This window comes from Hyperolius riggenbachi, unplaced genomic scaffold (genome assembly GCF_040937935.1).
Source record: "Hyperolius riggenbachi isolate aHypRig1 unplaced genomic scaffold, aHypRig1.pri scaffold_196, whole genome shotgun sequence".
Taxonomy (NCBI): Eukaryota; Metazoa; Chordata; class Amphibia; order Anura; family Hyperoliidae; genus Hyperolius; species Hyperolius riggenbachi.
Window position 1 is genome coordinate 130,418 of NW_027152407.1, and position 18,768 is coordinate 149,185.

At 46.8% G+C, this 18,768-nt stretch overlaps 1 protein-coding gene across 3 annotated transcripts in view; it reads right to left on the reverse strand.

The window, feature by feature from the left end:
• Positions 1–12,195, reverse strand: part of LOC137543743 (uncharacterized) — a 48,352-nt gene extending 36,157 nt beyond the window's left edge. For all 3 annotated transcript variants that reach the window (XM_068264877.1, XM_068264876.1, XM_068264875.1), the window contains exon 1: positions 12,127–12,195. The gene's annotated coding sequence lies outside the window, so the exon portion shown is untranslated. The remainder of the gene's footprint in view (positions 1–12,126) is intronic.
• Between the last annotated feature and the right edge of the window lie 6,573 nt (positions 12,196–18,768).

The window sequence follows — 18,768 nt, forward strand, 5'->3', positions numbered from 1 at the left end:
CCTACACAGCAGTAGTGCATCCCAACACCAGTACAGGCACAGGATGGATTTCAGGAAGTTTATACATTTTCGGTCCACAAATGAAGAAATCCTGGTGAATTGCACTCTTGTACACTTCACTGTTTGACAGTATTGTTAGTGACGCTGGGCCTTTACAGTTACATTGAATGTACACATTCACTACTACATAGATTCAGATTAAGACAAGACAAATAACATTTATAGCGTGCTTTTCTCCTGGCTGTCTCAAAGCGCCAGAGCAGCAGCCACTAGGATGCGCTCTATAGGCAGTAGCAGTGTTAGGGAGTCTTGCCCAAGGTCTCCTACTGAATAGGTGCTGACTTACTGAACAGGCAGAGCCGAGATTCGAACCTTGGTCTCCTGTGTCAGAGGCAGAGCCCTTAACCATTAAACCATCCAGCCACCAATACACCATCCAGCCACCTTACCTAGGGCCCCATTACATTTAGCACCCCCTTGTGGCCTTTATGATAAGCTGTAGTGGAGAGAGGGGGGAGTGAGGTGGTGGCAGGTGGACCCCTTAATGCACACATAAATTAAGCCAGCAGGTAATTTGGGCGCAGGGTAAAGAAACTGCTCACCTGCCTCCTGCAAACATTCTGGCGGCATTATCATTCCCCCTCCAGGTCGCCGTGGACAGCGGGGAAATACCCGGCTGCAAGCTACTGCCGACAGCCAAATTTTATTACACGGTTATCAAAGTCTTTTGGCCTGCGTCTTGACGGCACCCAAATTACTGTCTAAGTGCCGCTTTCGCTGTAATTCCTGTTACGGCCTATGGCAACGCCAAAACCTCAGACGCCATTTGCACTCGCTTCACCCCTTCAAGGACAACCAAGGTGACATGTGACATGATGAGACAGACATGTGTATGTACAGTGCCAAGCACACAAATAACTAGGCTGTGTTCCTTTTTTCCTCCGTCTCTACCTGAAAGAGTTAATCAGGTATGTAAGTGACACTTTCTGTCCGGGTCAGACTGGCTCAGACTATAGCATAACTCACGGTGATAGGAACGTGTTTTAGGGCTGTAATTTCTTGTCAGTAAATGGCTTCCCGGAGCAGGAAAGAGATCAAAAGGGTCCATAAAATCATAGATTTGAGCTCTAGCATACCTCAATGAAGGTGCCATTGAGCAGAGACAGTGAAACAGTAAAAACCTAAAAACTAGATTTAAAATATAAAATAAAAAAAACTGTGGGATAACTTTAAACAAAAACACTTTTAGGAGAAGGAGGATAGATGCAATTGTTTTTCTCAGTTTATTTTCACCTTGTATGTCCTTTAAAGTCAATCTAAACTGAGAAGGATATGGATTTTTCCTTTTAAAATAATACCAGTTGCCTCACTCAAGCTGATCCTGTGTCTAATACTTTTAGCCACAGCCCCTCAACAAGCATGCAGCAGATCAGGTGCTCCGACTGAAGTCACACTGGATTTAGCTGCATGCTTGTTTCAGGTGTGATTCAGTCACTACTGCAGCCAAAGAGATCAGCATGACTGACAAGCAACTGGTATTGTTTAAAGGACTTACGAGCCCAAAACAGTAAAAAAAAAAAAAAAAGTCTGTACTTGTATGAAGTTGGAAGGCACGGAGGACGTTATCCGCACAGCTCCGCCGGGTCCCTGCTGCTTATGCTCCCCCCGGCTGGACCCCGACCCCACAGCCCGGGTCGGGCTCTCCTGCCTCCTCAAATATGGCTGCCGGAGGAGGCCGCGGCTGCGCAGCTCTAGGGCTCCCCTCCCAGATCCACGCTACTTAGCGTTTCTCTTTTATAAAAGATATGCATGCAAATCACACCAAAACATCACAAGCAAGTGCAAGGACTGCCAGCGGCCGCATAAACATATCAAGTCATCACAAAAAAAAAAATGATGCAGAAAGTCTTGCATGCAAGTACATGCAAGGTATATACAGTAGCTTAAACATTTAGTTTATGGCAAGACATGACTGCAAACCAAAATACATGTCAAATTGCGCACTTGAAACATTTCTACCCCAATTGGATGGGGTGCAACTAGGAGACAAAATATAGCTCAAAATGGGAACATTGGCACCCAAAGGAATTAAAAAAAAAATAGTTTTAGACCCCCATCTAAGTGAGGATGAGCAAGTCTTTAAAAGGTGACCAATAATGGTACAATTTGCCAGACGATGGCTTACAAACAATTCTTCACATAAGCATTCAGGAATGCTGGTTTGGGACCACTAAGACAAAAATCTCCTAACTCAGTGGTTCTCACAATTTTTTGGGTGAGGGCACCCTTAATGGCTTTGAATTTTTTTCAAGGCACCCCTTGGCAACAACTACTACCAAAATGCTGTTATAACCCTTGTTAGGCAGCACCCACTCCAGATTGTAAGCAACCCCCATTAGCAGGACAAACATTTCCTTACCTGTCCTCTGATGACCAACTTAAACACAAAAGGTTAACTTGAAGTTTATGCAGCCGCATTGTATATCAATATGTGGTTGCATTACCTGATTGCAATGCACAAAGGAGGAGGAGGATGAATGCCAAGGCACCCCTGGGAGGTGCTTGAGGCGCACTGGGGTGCCATGGCACCCAGTTTGAGAACCCCTGTCCTAACCAATTCAATCAGATTGATCGAATGGATCCAAAAATCAGATAGAGCTTTAATTAACCTGATCAGATTGGTTAGGAGATTTTTGTCCATCAGTGGTCCCAAACAATCAATTTCCAGATAGAGATAATATATATTTGTTAACCTCCCTAGCGGTATTGACGGTTATGCACGTCCATACAAAACATGCTGTGAACAGTATTGATGGGGGGGGGGAGGGGGGGATGCAGAAAACACTTTTTTAGTTTCCACATGACAAGTGCCACAGTTTGTCCCTTCCCGATTACAGCGATACCTTATTTCACTACTAGCTGGGCATGCAGCAGACCATTATCCCACGCATACATGTGATTGCTAGGACAACAGGTCAGGGGCCCCAGTGCTGTACAGATGCATCACTAGGTAATGGCAGAGCAATGCATCTGTACAGCACTGGGTCCCAAAACTATTGCCTTAGCAATAACTACGGATCACTACAGGCGGCAGTCATTAAAGGCTTATTAACAGATATAGATATTACAGGGGTAAAACAAACACTGCACCAACTCAAACTGATTTGCATCTGATTGACCACCCCTAATTAGCAGCTCTGCCAAGCAACTGGTATTGGAGAAGGTAAAAAAAAAACAAAAAAAAACAAACACACAATTACAAAATCAAGTTACAGAAATTTGCCTGCTCATCCCTACATACAAATATGCAAGCCTGGAATATCTAAAACCAATAGAAAGTGGATTATATATCTACTAGCTACAGACGCTCTCCCTTCTCCCCCCCCCCCCCCCCCCAGCAACGCGAGCACAGACGTGTTCCGTTCGACCGTCCTCCACCGCTGACTGCAGTATAGGCACACAGGGAGAAGTTGCATGCTTGCCAGTTGGAAAAGGCTGTTATTTCCCACAATGCAATGAGGTTCTCCGACAGCAAACTGTCAGGCCTGGAAGCAGTGACGGACACACGCGGACACACGCACGTTTTATTATTTAGGATATCTGACCTGTGGTTATCCACAATGGGCTCTATTCATAAAACATTCCCGCACGCTTACCGCTGCAAACAGCTGACTTTCCCAACCTAGTTAGCAATGTGTTCATTCTTAAGGGCCCGTTTCCACTTGTGCGGTGCAAATCGATGAGGTAAAAATTTGCATGCGGATTTTGCATGCGGGTGTATGCGAATTCGCATGAAAATTTGCATGAATGACGCTGTATGCGAATTTAACCATGGCAGTGCCGGTGTGTATTTCCATTGATTTCCATGCGAATTCGCATGAAAATTCACAAACCAGCATTCCTGAATGCTTTTGTGAAGAATTGTTTGTAAGCAATCGTCTGGCTAAATACATTAGCGGCGATTCGCATGCATTCCACACGCAAGTGAATTCTGAGGGCTCTGCCGTGCAGAAAAACCCTGCACAGAAAAACGCTCAGGAAAACTGACAAGTGGAAACAGGCCCATCCGCTTGTATTGGCTGTGCGAATCTGCATGCAGGAAACGCATGCAGATTCGCGATAGTGGAAACGGGCTCTAAAAGGTGTTTCCGCATGAAAAGATACAATTCCTGAGCAGTGCGGGAAATTACCGCCTTGTGCAGAGATTACTACAACACGTCACTGAAGGTTAATTCATAAAGATTAGAGCAGGTGGAATGTGTGCGGAGAAACCAGGCTGTTTAGATAAGGCGATAAGTCAGGGGTAACAGGCAAGATAACAGCAAGTGAATGAGAAAGGGTGCATACATACATCAGACCATAGTCTTTGGAAAATGAAAGATCACAGACCAATTGTACCCCCTTCCATGTAGTACGAGAGCCATACCTACAGTCTATTCTATTAAGCTGCACTCCCCATCAGACAAAAATCTTTGCAAGATGCTGTACACATTCCAAAGATCAGGATCTGCCAAAGCTCGGGATCTGCCAAAGCTCGGGATCTGCCAAAGCTCGGGATCTGCCAAAGATCTGTTCCTGCAAAATGCATTCATAGTCTATGATCTCTGCAGATCATCATACACACCTTGTTTAACAGACATTCATCTGCAGATCAGATCCACCAGGATGGATTTTCAGATCTGCAGATGATTGTCTGATCTTCAGATAAATGTCAGTTAAACAAGTTGTGTATGATGATCTGCAGATCTCATAGACTATGAATGCTATTTGCAGGAACAAATCTTTTGCAGAAACAGATACTGATCTGTTGCATGTGTGCAGCATTTTGCAAAGATTTTTTTCTGATGGGGAGTTCAGCTCCATAGAATAGACTGTGTAGGTGTGGCTCTCATACTACATGGAAGGGGGTAAGATTTCTGTCTGATGGGGAGTTCAGCTCCATAGAATAGACTGTGTAGGTGTGGCTCTCATACTACATGGAAGGGGGTAAGATTTCTGTCTGATGGGGAGTGCAGCTCCATAGAATAGACTGTGTAGGTGTGGCTCTCACACTACATGGAAGGGGGTAAGATTTCTGTCTGATGAGGAGTGCAGCTCCATAGAATAGACTGTGTAGAGTATGGCTCTCATACTACATGGAAGGGGGTAAGATTTCTGTGTGATGGGGAGTGCAGCTCCATAGAATAGACTGTGCAGAGTATGGCTCTCATACTACATGGAAGGGGGTAAGATTTCTGTGTGATGGGGAGTGCAGCTCCATAGAATAGACTGTGTAGAGTATGGCTCTCATACTACATGGAAGGGGGTAAGATTTCTGTGTGATGGGGAGTGCAGCTCCATAGAATAGACTGTGCAGAGTATGGCTCTCATACTACATGGAAGGGGGTAAGATTTCTGTCTGATGGGGAGTGCAGCTCCATAGAATAGACTGTGTAGGTATGGCTCTCATACTACATGGAAGGGGGTAAGATTTCTGTCTGATGGGGAGTGCAGCTCCATAGAATAGACTGTGTAGGTGTGGCTCTCATACTACATGGAAGGGGGTAAGATCTCTGTCTGATGGGGAGTGCAGCTCCATAGAATAGACTGTGTAGGTGTGGCTCTCATACTACATGGAAGGGGGTAAGATCTCTGTCTGATGGGGAGTGCAGCTCCATAGAATAGACTGTGTAGGTGTGGCTCTCATACTACATGGAAGGGGGTAAGATTTCTGTCTGGTGGGGAGCTCCGCTCCATAGAATAGACTGTGTAGAGTATGGCTCTCATACTACATGGAAGGGGGTAAGATCTCTGTCTGATGGGGAGTGCAGCTCCATAGAATAGACTGTGTAGAGTATGGCTCTCATACTACATGGAAGGGGGTAAGATTTCTGTCTGATGGGGAGTGCAGCTCCATAGAATAGACTGTGTAGGTGTGGCTCTCATACTACATGGAAGAGTGTAAGATTTCTGTCTGATGGGGAGTGCAGCTCCATAGAATAGACTGTGTAGGTGTGGCTCTCATACTACATGGAAGGGGGTAAGATCTCTATCTGATGGGGAGTGCAGCTCCATAGAATAGACTGTGTAGGTATGGCTCTCATACTACATAGAAGGGGGTAAGATTTCTGTCTGATGGGGAGTGCAGCTCCATAGAATAGACTGTGTAGGTGTGGCTCTCATACTACATGGAAGGGGGTAAGATTTCTGTCTGATGGGGAGTGCAGCTCCATAGAATAGACTGTAGGTGTGGCTCTCATACTACATGGAAGGGGGTAAGATCTCTGTCTGATGGGGAGTGCAGCTCCATAGAATAGACTGTGTAGGTGTGGCTCTCATACTACATGGAAGGGGGTAAGATCTCTGTCTGATGGGGAGTGCAGCTCCATAGAATAGACTGTGTAGAGTATGGCTCTCATACTACATGGAAGGGGGTAAGATTTCTGTCTGATGGGGAGTGCAGCTCCATAGAATAGACTGTGTAGGTGTGGCTCTCATACTACATGGAAGAGTGTAAGATTTCTGTCTGATGGGGAGTGCAGCTCCATAGAATAGACTGTGTAGGTGTGGCTCTCATACTACATGGAAGGGGGTAAGATCTCTGTCTGATGGGGAGTGCAGCTCCATAGAATAGACTGTGTAGGTGTGGCTCTCATACTACATGGAAGGGGGTAAGATCTCTGTCTGATGGGGAGTGCAGCTCCATAGAATAGACTGTGTAGGTATGACTCTCATACTACATGGAAGGGGGTAAGATTTCTGTCTGATGGGGAGTGCAGCTCCATAGAATAGACTGTGAAGGTATGGCTCTTATACTACATGGGATGGGGTAACATTGGTCTGTGATCTTTCATTTTCCAAAGACTATGGTCTGATGTGTGTATGTGGCCAAAGACCTCCCAGGCAGCTGCAGTGAGAGGAGAGCAGACAAGGCATTCCGGGAATACCAAGGCTGTGTTTTTTTAACCCCTTGGGTACCTGTTTTCAGATAAAATTCACATCAGAAAGCCGGCATGTGTAACATTTCTGGAACTTCTAAGCTGCAGCAATTAAATAGATTGTTTAGAAAGACTAAGGCCCAGTGCACACCGAGCGGTTTTTGGAGCGATCCGCCGGCCGCATCCGCCTCTAAAAACGCTTGTCTAGTGTATTGCAATGGGATGGTGCACACCGGCGGTTTGCGGTTTTTGCCAAGCCGCAAACGCGCCTCCTGCTGCGCGTTTGTGGTTTTCGGAAGCGTTTCGTCCTCAATGTAAAGTATAGGAAAACCGCTCTGAAAAACGCTAGTTCAGAGCGGTTTGCCAGGCATTTTTGTTACAGTAGCTGTTCTGTAACAGCTTTTACTGTAACAATATGTGTAATCTGCTACACAAAAACGCACCCAAAACCGCTAGGTATGTTTAGAAAACCTCTCTAAACATACCTTGAATCGCTCTGAAATCAGCTCCCAAAACCGCTAGCGTATTGCGGATCTGCTAGCGGTTTTGGTGTGCACTGGGCCTAAGACAGATTCAGTGCAGATTCAGGAGAGGCAGAAAAATGCACATGTAAAGGGATGCTGGGGCTGCCTCCTTTATACTAATGCTGTCTCTGCAGGAGAAAATGTAACAACTCAGCAGCACTGTGCGGGAATTCCCCGACCTATTATCGCAAGTGTAAACATTTATATGAATTAGCACACAAAAGTGTAAAATACCGATGCAGTGTTTTCCCTCCAAGATTTTTTTTTACCACAAATGTTTTATGAATAGAGCCCAATATATTCTTCTTGATAACCTTCCCCTTCCAAAAAAAAAAAATCCCAAGAACTTACACACTGACAGACTGATGGTCTGTGGTCAGAAAACAGCTTACAGGCTGAGCTAAGGAGCCCACCCACCAGTGTGCAGGGGGCGGGAACTCCCACAATGCAGTAGTAGGGAGGAGCAATGAGATGCAAATACTACCAAGTTAAAGCAGAATTATGCAATTTTATATGCAAATATATGCAGCTTGGATAAGGGACAAATGAATTCTGCCGAGGTCATGCTCCATTTTCATGCTTCATACATTTGTATGTAAAACTTGCATAATCCTGCACCAGCTTGCAATTATTGGCTGATCATTAATGATCCCTAGTCAGGGGCTCTTCAACAAAAACTGGCTACATTTTATTATTCCAATTCTAAAGGCTCATACACACATCAGACCATAGTCTTTGGAAAATGAAAGATCACAGACCAATTTTACCCCCTTCCATGTAGTATGAGAGCCATACCTACACAGTCTATTCTATGGAGCAGAACTCCCCATCTGACAAAAATCTTTGCAAGATGCTGCACACACAGATGCTGTACACATGCAACAGATCAGTATCTGCAAAAGATCTGTTCCTGCCAAAGATCCGTTTGCAGGAACAGATCTTTTGCAGATACTGATCTGTTGAATGTGTACAGCATCTTTGTGTGCAGCATCTTGCAAAGATTTTTGTCAGATGGGGAGTTCTGCTCCATAGAATAGACTGTGTAGGTATGGCTCTCATACTACATGGAAGGGGGTAAAATTGGTCTGTGATCTTTCATTTTCCAAAGACTATGGTCTGATGTGTGTATGTGGCCTTAGGGCCTGTTCAGACTGTCAGCATGTGAAGAACGCGTATAAAATCAAAGAAACGCAAGTTGAAAATGCATGCGCTTTTCTTGCATTCTAATGCGTTTTTTATTGCGTTTTGCACACGTGACCCAGGGGGAAAAAAAAAAAAAGAAAAAAAAAAAAAGAAAAAAAAAGATCTATGGGAACCGCAGAGGGAAACGTACGTTAAAACGCAATAGTACGCATTTTTTGATACGCGTCCATAGACTTTCAATGCATCCGTTTCTATGCGTGACGCACAGAACTGCATGCAGCAATGCGGATAAGAAACGTATGAGTTTCATACGCATACATTTGAAATAGCCTATTCAAAAGCATTAGGAGCTGTTTCTATGCGTTTTTGGTACCCGTACGCGTTACCTGAAAACGGCTAGGAACGCGCATAGTCTGAACAGGCACTTAAGCAGCAAACATTGCATACAATTAGCATAAGATTGACATCAGAGAATGGTTACCATTTCATTGACCAGGGGAGTTGTTAGGGTCCTGGAAGATCAGGAGCCCCTCTGCAGCAGTTGTGTTCCCCCCAGAGAAATACCATAAACGGCCACTTTCGGACAGGCATTTCATTCACTGCCTGTCAGCTGCTCTCCAGCACCAGCTGAGCACCTGTTAGCGCCTCGTATCAGCACTGGAGTCAGATCTAAGCGTGACCACAGCCATGCTCAGACTCGACATGTCACGGTGCTCTGCTGCTGCGTAACACCACTGCATGTTAGCACTTGACAAACGTCATCTAAGAACCGCAGCAGTTCTGTGTTTAAATTGCACCTGAAATGCACTGACAGGCAGCAGATGGGAGACTGAACTACCCAACAATTGCACAGATCAGCCTCCTGTCTGAAAGAGGCCTAAAAGAACCCAAAGAACTACAAGCATTTATACTTACCTGAGTACTTCCTCCAGCGCCCCCTGTAGGCTGTGGGCTTCCTCATAATCCTCCCAGTCCCGCCCATTTTTCCACTGTCTAGCTCGGTAGTCTGGGAGTGCTGGAAATCTGCAGCCATGCACATTCGTGATCATACTCCTGTGGCTAGGAGCATTCTGCGCAGGTACAGTGTGCTACTGGCCACAGAAGCACCATATATGGGGGGGGGGGTTAATGGCTTTACCCATTCCAGCCAGCGGAGGAACAAAGCAGCCCAGGAGGTCAGCGAGGGAGCCCACAAGCTTCAAGGGGCTAGAGGAAGCCCCAAGTATAAATGTTTGTACACTTGAAAGTACACTGAGCATCAGTACAGAAGGAAAAAACATTTTTTTAATGGACCCTGCCATAAGTGAGGTTTGCAACTCAGTATGCTGTTGGAAGGCCTGGGGTTACACCATGGCTTACCTACTGGGGACTACTTGTAAAGCCCCCATTCCATGGGATGTTCACTATCCCAACCAACCAGAATCCTACTGTAAAGCACAGTCCCGGCCACAATGCATGCCAGGAGAGGCAAGCGGCAATATATACTGGGAGCTGTAGTATGCACTGCGCCCAGGAGATGCAAGCGGCAATATATACTGGGAGCTGTAGTATGCACTGCAGCCAGGAGATGCAAGCGGCAATATATACTGGGAGCTGTAGTATGCATTGCGGCCAGGAGATGCAAGCTGCAATATATACTGGGAGCTGTAGTATGCACTGCGGCCAGGAGATGCAAGCGGCAATATATACTGGGAGCTGTAGTATGCATTGCAGCCAGGAGATGCAAGTGGTAATATATACTGGGAGCTGTAGTATGCACTGCAGCCAGGAGATGCAAGCGGCAATATATACTGGGAGCTGTAGTATGCATTGCAGCCAGAAGATGCAAGCGGCAATATATACTGGGAGCTGTAGTATGCATTGCGGCCAGGAGATGCAAGCGGCAATATATACTGGGAGCTGTAGTATGCATTGCGGCCAGGAGATGCAAGCTGCAATATATACTGGGAGCTGTAGTATGCATTGCAGCCAGGAGATGCAAGCGGCAATATATACTGGGAGCTGTAGTATGCACTGCAGCCAGGAGATGCAAGCGGCAATATATACTGGGAGCTGTAGTATGCATTGCAGCCAGGAGATGCAAGCAGCAATATATACTGGGAGCTGTAGTATGCATTGCGGCCAGGAGCACACTCTACAGCAGAATTCTTTTAGGTGCGGCCAGGTACAGCTGGCAACCATCACAGGGACAAGGGGCTGCATGAACAGTACTACAGGTAAGAAATTGTGCTCCCCTAACCCCCATCAACATACTGAGTTCCAAACCTCCCTTATGGGGCGGTTCAATTTGGCAAAGAATAAAAATTCTACAGGTGCACGTGAAGGAAACATGAGGCAAATGAAATCAGTGTAGCTTTATTTACCTGGGACTTCCTGCCGCCCCGAGAAGTCTGTGTCCCTCGCCGCAGTTCTGCTGTCACCCATTCATCCACTCCGTATGGGTCAGCGGCTTCTGCGCATGTATGGGTGCATGCACTGCTCATGGTCACGCTTGTGGCCAGGAGTGTTCTGCGCAATAGTACTGCATAGAATGCTCCCAGGCAAGGCAGCACAAGCATCACCACTCCGTATGGGTCAGCGGCTTCTGCGCATACATGGGTGCATGCACCGCTCATGGTCACGCGTCTGGCCAGAAGTGTTCTGCGCAATAGTACTGCATAGAATGCTCCCAGGCAAGGCAGCACAAGCATCACCACTACGTATGGGTCAGCAGCTTCTGCGCATGCATGGGTGCATGCACCGCTCATGGTCACGTGGCTGGCCAGAAGTGTTCTGCGCAATAGTACTGCATAGAATGCTCCCAGGCAAGGCAGCACAAGCATCACCACTACGTATGGGTCAGCAGCTTCTGCGCATGCATTGGTGCATGCACCGCTCATGGTCACGCGTTCGGCCAGGAGTGTTCTGCGCAATAGTACTGCATAGAATGCTCCCAGGCAAGGCAGCACAAGCATCACAACTCCGTATGTGTCAAAAGGGGGTACTTATCCATTAGCCGGGCGCATCCGGCAGGTGGCGCTAATTACTATTCCCCCTCCAGGCCGTCATGGATAGTAGGGAAAGATGTAACTCTGGTGGAGTTTTGTCGCCACCTACAGGATACGCCCGGCTAATGGAAAAGAACCAAAAGCATTTTAAAGGAGCTTAAAAGCCAAAAATTTGGTAATTAGAGGAGGCAGTGGTGGACTTCCCTCCTCCAAGCAGACACAACACGACTGTACATTCAGTCTATTTATTACCGAACTCCAGATAAAACAAAGCGTTTCACAGGCCAGCGCCCGCTGTTGTGTATCAGGAGTTGTGTATCAGGAGGGGGGCAGGGAGGGGGGGGAGGAAGGGGTTTATGAATTATGGCCATGGGACGTGCAAGTTACAGAGCAAGTAGCAAAAGAGGTGACTGTAGATAAAAGGTAGTAAAAGAGTGTGAATGGCAGCGAAACAAACAAAACAGTGGCAGCAAAACATACCCCAGTATAGGGTTAAAAAATACGGATGGCGGCAGTAAAGACAAGATGTAAGTGGGTGAACCCACCAGGACTTACCATCTAGCAAAACAAACAACACTCGGTGCCTCTGTAATGGCAGAGAGTGTCTGAGCATTAGTGTTGTCCGGATCATGAACGATTCGGATCTTTGATCCGAATCTATTTAATGAGTCGATCATCCGAATCATCAAAATGAACGATTCGGATCGCAAAAGGGGCGGGGCCAGCGGGCAGCGGGGTCTCAGCGGGCAGCGGGGTCCTGGAAGCAGAGCTGAGATGGATCGCTCTGTTGGATGGGAGGCAGCCTTGCAGGGAGACAGGTAGATGAGAGAGAGGGGACATGGGTGCCACTGCCAGATATGTGTAGAGCACACATACTGGCTGAAACGTGCTTCTCATTATAGGCTGGCTGTTCCGTAGTTGTGCACAGTGAACACATTTGAAGCTTTTGGCTCAGCACAGCTCAGTAACTTTGCAGGCACTGTGATTGCAGGGCAAAATGATCCTCCTCCACTCGGCACTAAACAGCTGCACTTATCTTCTGGGAATGCTTTCCTTCACTGTGTGACGTTTGCATGGAAAGTACACAGATGAGCGTATAGGTGAAATAAATACATGTAAAGCATATGATTGCAGCATGTGGGTATTGTGTGCACAAACATTTCTGCTCTCTGCTCGTCCCTCCTCCCTTCTCTGTCCACTCCCTGCCCTCTGTCCATCTTCTCCCCTTCTCTCTGTGTGTTCACCCCCCTCCCCTTCTCCTGTCCACAGCAGGGAAAGACCTGTCCTGCTAGTCATCTCACCCCGAATGCTTCGGTAGTAAAATGATCCGAGATTCGGATCAAAGATCCGGATCTTTTCAATGATCCGATTCGAATCATCCGGATCATTGAAAAGATCCGAACTTCCCATCTCTACTGAGCATGCTAAGTAGTGTGCAGGATGTGACATCAACTGGGGAGAGGAAGTGCATCATCAGTGGGTGGAGCCTACAAGGACTTACCCTTTTAGAGAGGAGTCAGGCCGCCATCTTGGAAGAGGCATGCCTGGTCCTCAGTACTGATGGGCCGCCATGTTGGAGGTGGCCCAGATACACGGCAGTAACTTCAACATTTGCCAAAAAAGATATATACAAAAAGGGCCTAATAAATAGCAGAGATTAACCAGGTCTTGATAAAAAGCATATACATGAATATACATACAACATATAGCTTATAATATTAGAAGTACAAAGTAAAAGATTTATTTCACATTTGTATTAAAAGAAAAGTGGTCTGCTATTGGTTGAAAAATTCACTATTAAACTTATGGTAGCTCCATGGTATGCTTAAAACAAATTTTATGGGAACGTTGCCGAATCTGATTTGTATGGGGGGGGGGGGGGGGGGGGGTTGGGGGTAGTTTTTTCAGTTTTCAACAAAGATTAGCATAGTCTTAATTTAATAGGTACAACAGTCAAAGCAGCATATAGCCAACAATATTAAAAAGTGTGGAATAAAATGTGTATGAAAAATAGGTCTGACGTTTGCTTGAAAAGAAACACTATTGTACTTATGGTAGATCAACGGTATGCTGAAGTGTCGTTAAAGTTGCCAGATATGATTCTCGGGGGGGGGGGGGGGGGGCGAGGAAGGAAGGGGGAGGGTTTGAGGTTGGGGGAGTTTTACTTGTTTTCAACATAAATTAGAAAGTGTGGAATAAAACGTTTATGAAAAATAGGTCTGACATTTGGTTAAAAAACACACTATTGTACTTATGGAAGATCAACGGTAAGCTGAAGTATCATTAAAATTGCCAAATATGATTCTTTTTTGGGGGGGGGGGGGGGGGGGGGTGGAAAAGGGGTTAATAGGTGTATTTCACCAAAAATGTTTTTCAGACAAAAAAATTCTTATTATCAATCTGCATAAAAGTAGGATAAAAACATCATAATACTATAAAATATAAAAAGAGAGGACTCATTAAAAATCAACGGAACACAAGCGATGCATCATATGGAATTATGCATCCCTTGTGTTCCGTTTATTTTACTTTTTACCCCCCCCCCCCCAAAAAAAATAATAATATCATATCTGGCAACTTTAACGACACTTCAGCATACCGTTGATCTACCATAAGTACAATAGTGTTCTTTTTAACCAAAACGTCAGGCCTTTTTTTCATACACATTTTTATTCCACACTTTTTAATATTGTTGGCTATATGCTGCTTTGACCTGTTGTACCTATTAAATTAAGACTATGTTAATCTTGTTGAAAACTGAAACAAATCAGATTCGGCAACGTTCCCATAAAAATTTGTTTTAAAGGGAATGTCCAAGCAAAATAAAAAAATGAGTTTCACTTACCCTGGGGCTTCTACCAGCTCCATGCAGCCATCCTGTGCCCTCGTAGTCACTCACTGCTGCTCCAGTCCCCCGCCACCAGCTAGTTCTGCTTCTACCAGCCCCATGCAGCCATCCTGTGCCCTCGTAGTCACTCACTGCTGCTCCAGTCCCCCGCCGCCAGCTAGTTCTGCTTCTACCAGCCCCATGCAGCCATCCTGTGCCCTCGTAGTCACTCACTGCTGCTCCAGTCCCCCGCTGGCAGCTTGCCGACCTCGGAGGTCGGCGGGACGCATTGCGTACATTTTTTACGCATTCCCGCTAGTGCAGGAACATTAACACATACATTTTTTACGCATTACTGGTTTATTGCGTAAAATTTTACGCATTAAACCAGTAATGCGTAAAATTGTATGTGTTAATGTTCCTGCACTAGTGGGAATGCGTAAAAATGTACGCAATGCGTCCCGCCGACCTCCGAGGTCGGCAAGCTGCCAGCGGGGGACTGGAGCAGCAGTGAGTGACTACGAGGGCACAGGATGGCTGCATGGGGCTGGTAGAAGCCCCCAGGTAAGTGAAACTCCATTTTTTTATTTTGCTTGGACATTCCCTTTAAGCCATACCATGGATCTACCATAAGTTTATTAGTGAATTTTTAAACCAATATCAGACCACTTTTCTTTGAATACAAATGTGACATAGATCTTTTACTTTGTACTTCTAATATTATAAGCTGTATGTTGTATGTATATTCATGTATATGCTTTTTATCAAGACCTGGTTAATCTCTGCTATTTATTAGGCCCTTTTTGTATATATCTTTTTTGGGCAAATGTTGAAGTTACTGCCGTGTATCTGGGCCACCTCCAACATGGCGGCCCATCAGTACTGAGGACCAGCATGGCCGGATTTGTGGAAAGGCCCCCAAGGCCGGTTCCTAGGGCGCCTGATTGCCAACAGGGCGACTGTAGGTTGAGAGCCATACACACCTTTCCGCCGTGATAGTGATCAGGTGGGCTTGATCAATCTGCAGCCGCCCGCTTCGCCGTGCACACTGTAGCCTGTGCGTACGTGCAGGCAGTGGCAGCGGGCAGCCTAAACAGGAGCTGGCCAATAGCGGAACAGAGAGGGAGCTGTTAGGACCAGCAGGCAGCGGCCGCACGCTCAATTCAGTCAGTCTAGTATCCTGCTGTAACAGCTTGTTTACAGCTCCGAGCTCCTGTGCAAATGTCTCCCGATCAGAAACGTTTCTGAAGCCACCTGAGCGGCTAGCACAAGCAGTAAAGTAAGGAATCCCTATGAGTGCTGGTCAGTGCAGTTTCTAGCTAAAATGCACCCAGGGCGAAGGTGTAAAAATTGCGCCCCCCCCCTGGACCCCTCCCCGGAGCAAGGTATGGGTGCCCGCAGTATAGGTTTGCCAGGTCTAGTTGCACTTAGTATAGGTCCCCCCAGTATAGGTAGCCAAGAATAGCTACCCCAGTATAGGTAGCCAGCTATAGGTCCCCCCAGTATAGGTAGCCAGGCATAGGTGAGCCAGTATAGTTGCCCCCGCTATAGGTTAGCCAGGTAGGTGCCTCCAGTATAGGTAGCCAGTATAGTTGCCCCAGTATAGGTTAGATAGGCAGGCGCCCTCGGTATAAGTTAGATAGGTAGGTGCCCCAGTACAGGTTAGCTAGGTGGGTGCCTCTAATATAGGTAGCCAGAATAGTTGCCCCCAGCATAGGTTAGATAGGTAGGTGCCCCCAGTATAGGTTATTTAGGTAGGTGTCTCTAATATAGGTAGCCAGTATAGTTGCCACCTGTATAGACTAGCTAGGTAGGTAGGTGCCCCCCAATACAGGTTAGATAAGTGCCCCCCAGTATAGGTTAGATAGGTAGCTGCCCCCCCAGTATAGGTTAGATAGGTAGGTGCCCCTCAGTATATGTTAGATAGGTAGGTGCCCCCCAGTATAGGTTAGATTAGGTAGCTCCCCCAGTATAGGCTAGATTAGACAGGTGCCCCCCAGTATAGGTTAGATAGGTAGTCTGCCCCCCCCCCCCCCAGTATAGGTTAGATAGGTAGCTGCCCCCCAGTGTAGGTTAGATAGGGCAGCTGCCCCCCAGTGTAGGTTAGATAGGTAGGTGCCCCCCAGTATAGGTTAGATTAGGTAGCTCCCCCCCAATATAGGCTAGATTAGACAGGTGCCCCCCAGTATAGGTTAGATAGGTAGCTGCCCCCCCTCAGTATAGGTTATATAGGTAGCTGCCCCCCAGTATAGGTTAGATAGGTAGGTGCCCCTCAGTATAGGTTAGATAGGTAGCTGCCCCCACAGTATAGGTTAGATTACGTATAGCTACCCCCCCCCCCCCCCAGTATAGGGCTAGATTAGACAGGTGCCCCCCAGTATAGGTTAGATAGGTAGCTGCCTCCCAGTATAGGTTAGATTAGATAGCTGCCCCCAAGTATAGGTTAGATTAGGTAGGTAGCCTGCCCCCCAGTGCAGGTTAGATTAGGTAGGTGCCCCCCAGTATAGGTTAGATAGGTAGCTGCCCCACAGTGTTGGTTAGATAGGTAGCTGCCCCCCAGTGTAGGTTAGATTAGGTAGGTGCCCCCCCAGTATAGGTTAGATAGGTAGCTGCCCCCCAGTGTAGGTTAGATAGGTAGGTGCCCCCCCAGTGTAGGTTAGATTAGGTAGGTGCCCCCCTAGAGTAGGTTAGATTAGGTAGGTGCCCCCCAGTATAGGTTAGATAGGTAGCTGCCCCCCAGTATAGGTTAGATAGGTAGGTGCCCCCCAGTGTAGGTTAGATTAGGTAGGTGCCCCCCAGTGTAGGTTAGATTAGGTAGGTGCCCCCCAGTATAGGTTAGATAGGTAGCTGCCCCACAGTGTTGGTTAGATTAGGTAGGTGCCCCCCAGAGTAGGTTAGATTAGGTAGCTGCCCCCAATATAGGTTAGATTAGGTAGCTGTCCCCCAGCGTAGGTTAGATTAGGTAGGTGCCCCCCCCCGTATAGGTTAGATTAGGTAGGTGCCCCCCAGCGGAGGTTAGATTAGGTAGGTGCCCCCCCCCCCAGTGTAGGTTAGATAGGTAGCTGCCCCCCAGTGTAGGTTAGATTAGGTAGGTGCCCCCCCAGTATAGGTTAGATTAGGTAGCTGTCCCCCAGCATAGGTTAGATTAGGTAGGTGCCCCCCAGTATAGGTTAGATTAGGTAGCTGTCCCCCAGTATAGGTTAGATTAGGTAGGTGCCCCCCCCAGTATAGGTTAGATAGGTAGCTGCCCCCCAGCGTAGGTTAGATTAGGTAGGTGCCCCCCAGTATAGGTTAGATTAGGTAGCTGCCCCCCAGCGTAGGTTAGATTAGGTAGGTGCCCCCCAGCGTAGGTTAGATAGGTAGCTGTCCCCCATAATGGAGGGGGGAGCCAGAGCCGCGGGGAGGGCAGCCCGACCTCTCCCTCCCTCTCCAGGGCCGCCCTCCATGCTCCCCCCTCAGACGCATACTCAGGCAGAAGCGCCGCTGTTTACAACTCACCTCCCTGGCTCCAAGCGCTGCTCGTCTCTCGCCGCCGGTCTTTTCCTCTCTGTATACATGCTGATACACACGCGGCTTCCGGCAGGTTAGGTTAAAATGACTGATCTTTAACAACTTCACAACTGAGGGATTTTAATCCCTTGAGCACCAGAGCAATTTTCACCTTTCAGCGCTCCTTCGATTCATTCATCTATAACTTTATTATTACTTATCGCAATGAAATCAACTATATCTTGTTTTTTTTCACTACCAATTAGGCTTTCTTTAGGTGGGACATTATGCCAATAATTATTTTATTCTAAATGTGTTTTAATGGGAAAATAGGAAAAAAATGGGGGGGGGGGGGGATCATTATTTTTCTGTTTTTGGCCATTATAGTTTTTAAATAATACATGCTACTAATTTAAACCCATGAAATGTATTTGCCCATTTGTCCCAGTTATTACACCTTTTAAATTATGTCCCTATCACAATGTTTGGTGCCAATATTTTATTTGGAAATAAAGGTGCATTTTTTCAGTTTTGTGTCCATCCCTAATTACAAGCCCATAGTTTATAAAATAACAGTGTTATACCCTCTTGCAGGGCCGGGCCGAGGCAGAGGCAAGAGAGGCTCCAGCCTCAGGGCGCAGTGTAGGAGGGGGCGCACAACTCTCTCAGCTATCATTCCCCTATTGTTTTTGAAGCAGAAAGAAATAAGAAAAGGGGATGCATGGCAGTGACTGCAAGACAGATAACTAGATATTAAGGTGTTGGGGGCCCTGGGGCACCTCTTAGTCTAATAGCAATCGGGGTGTGACGGCTGGAGTGGGAGGGTTGGAGGGGAGCACTTTGGTGTCTCAGCTTTGGGTGCTGGAGGACCTATTTAAAGA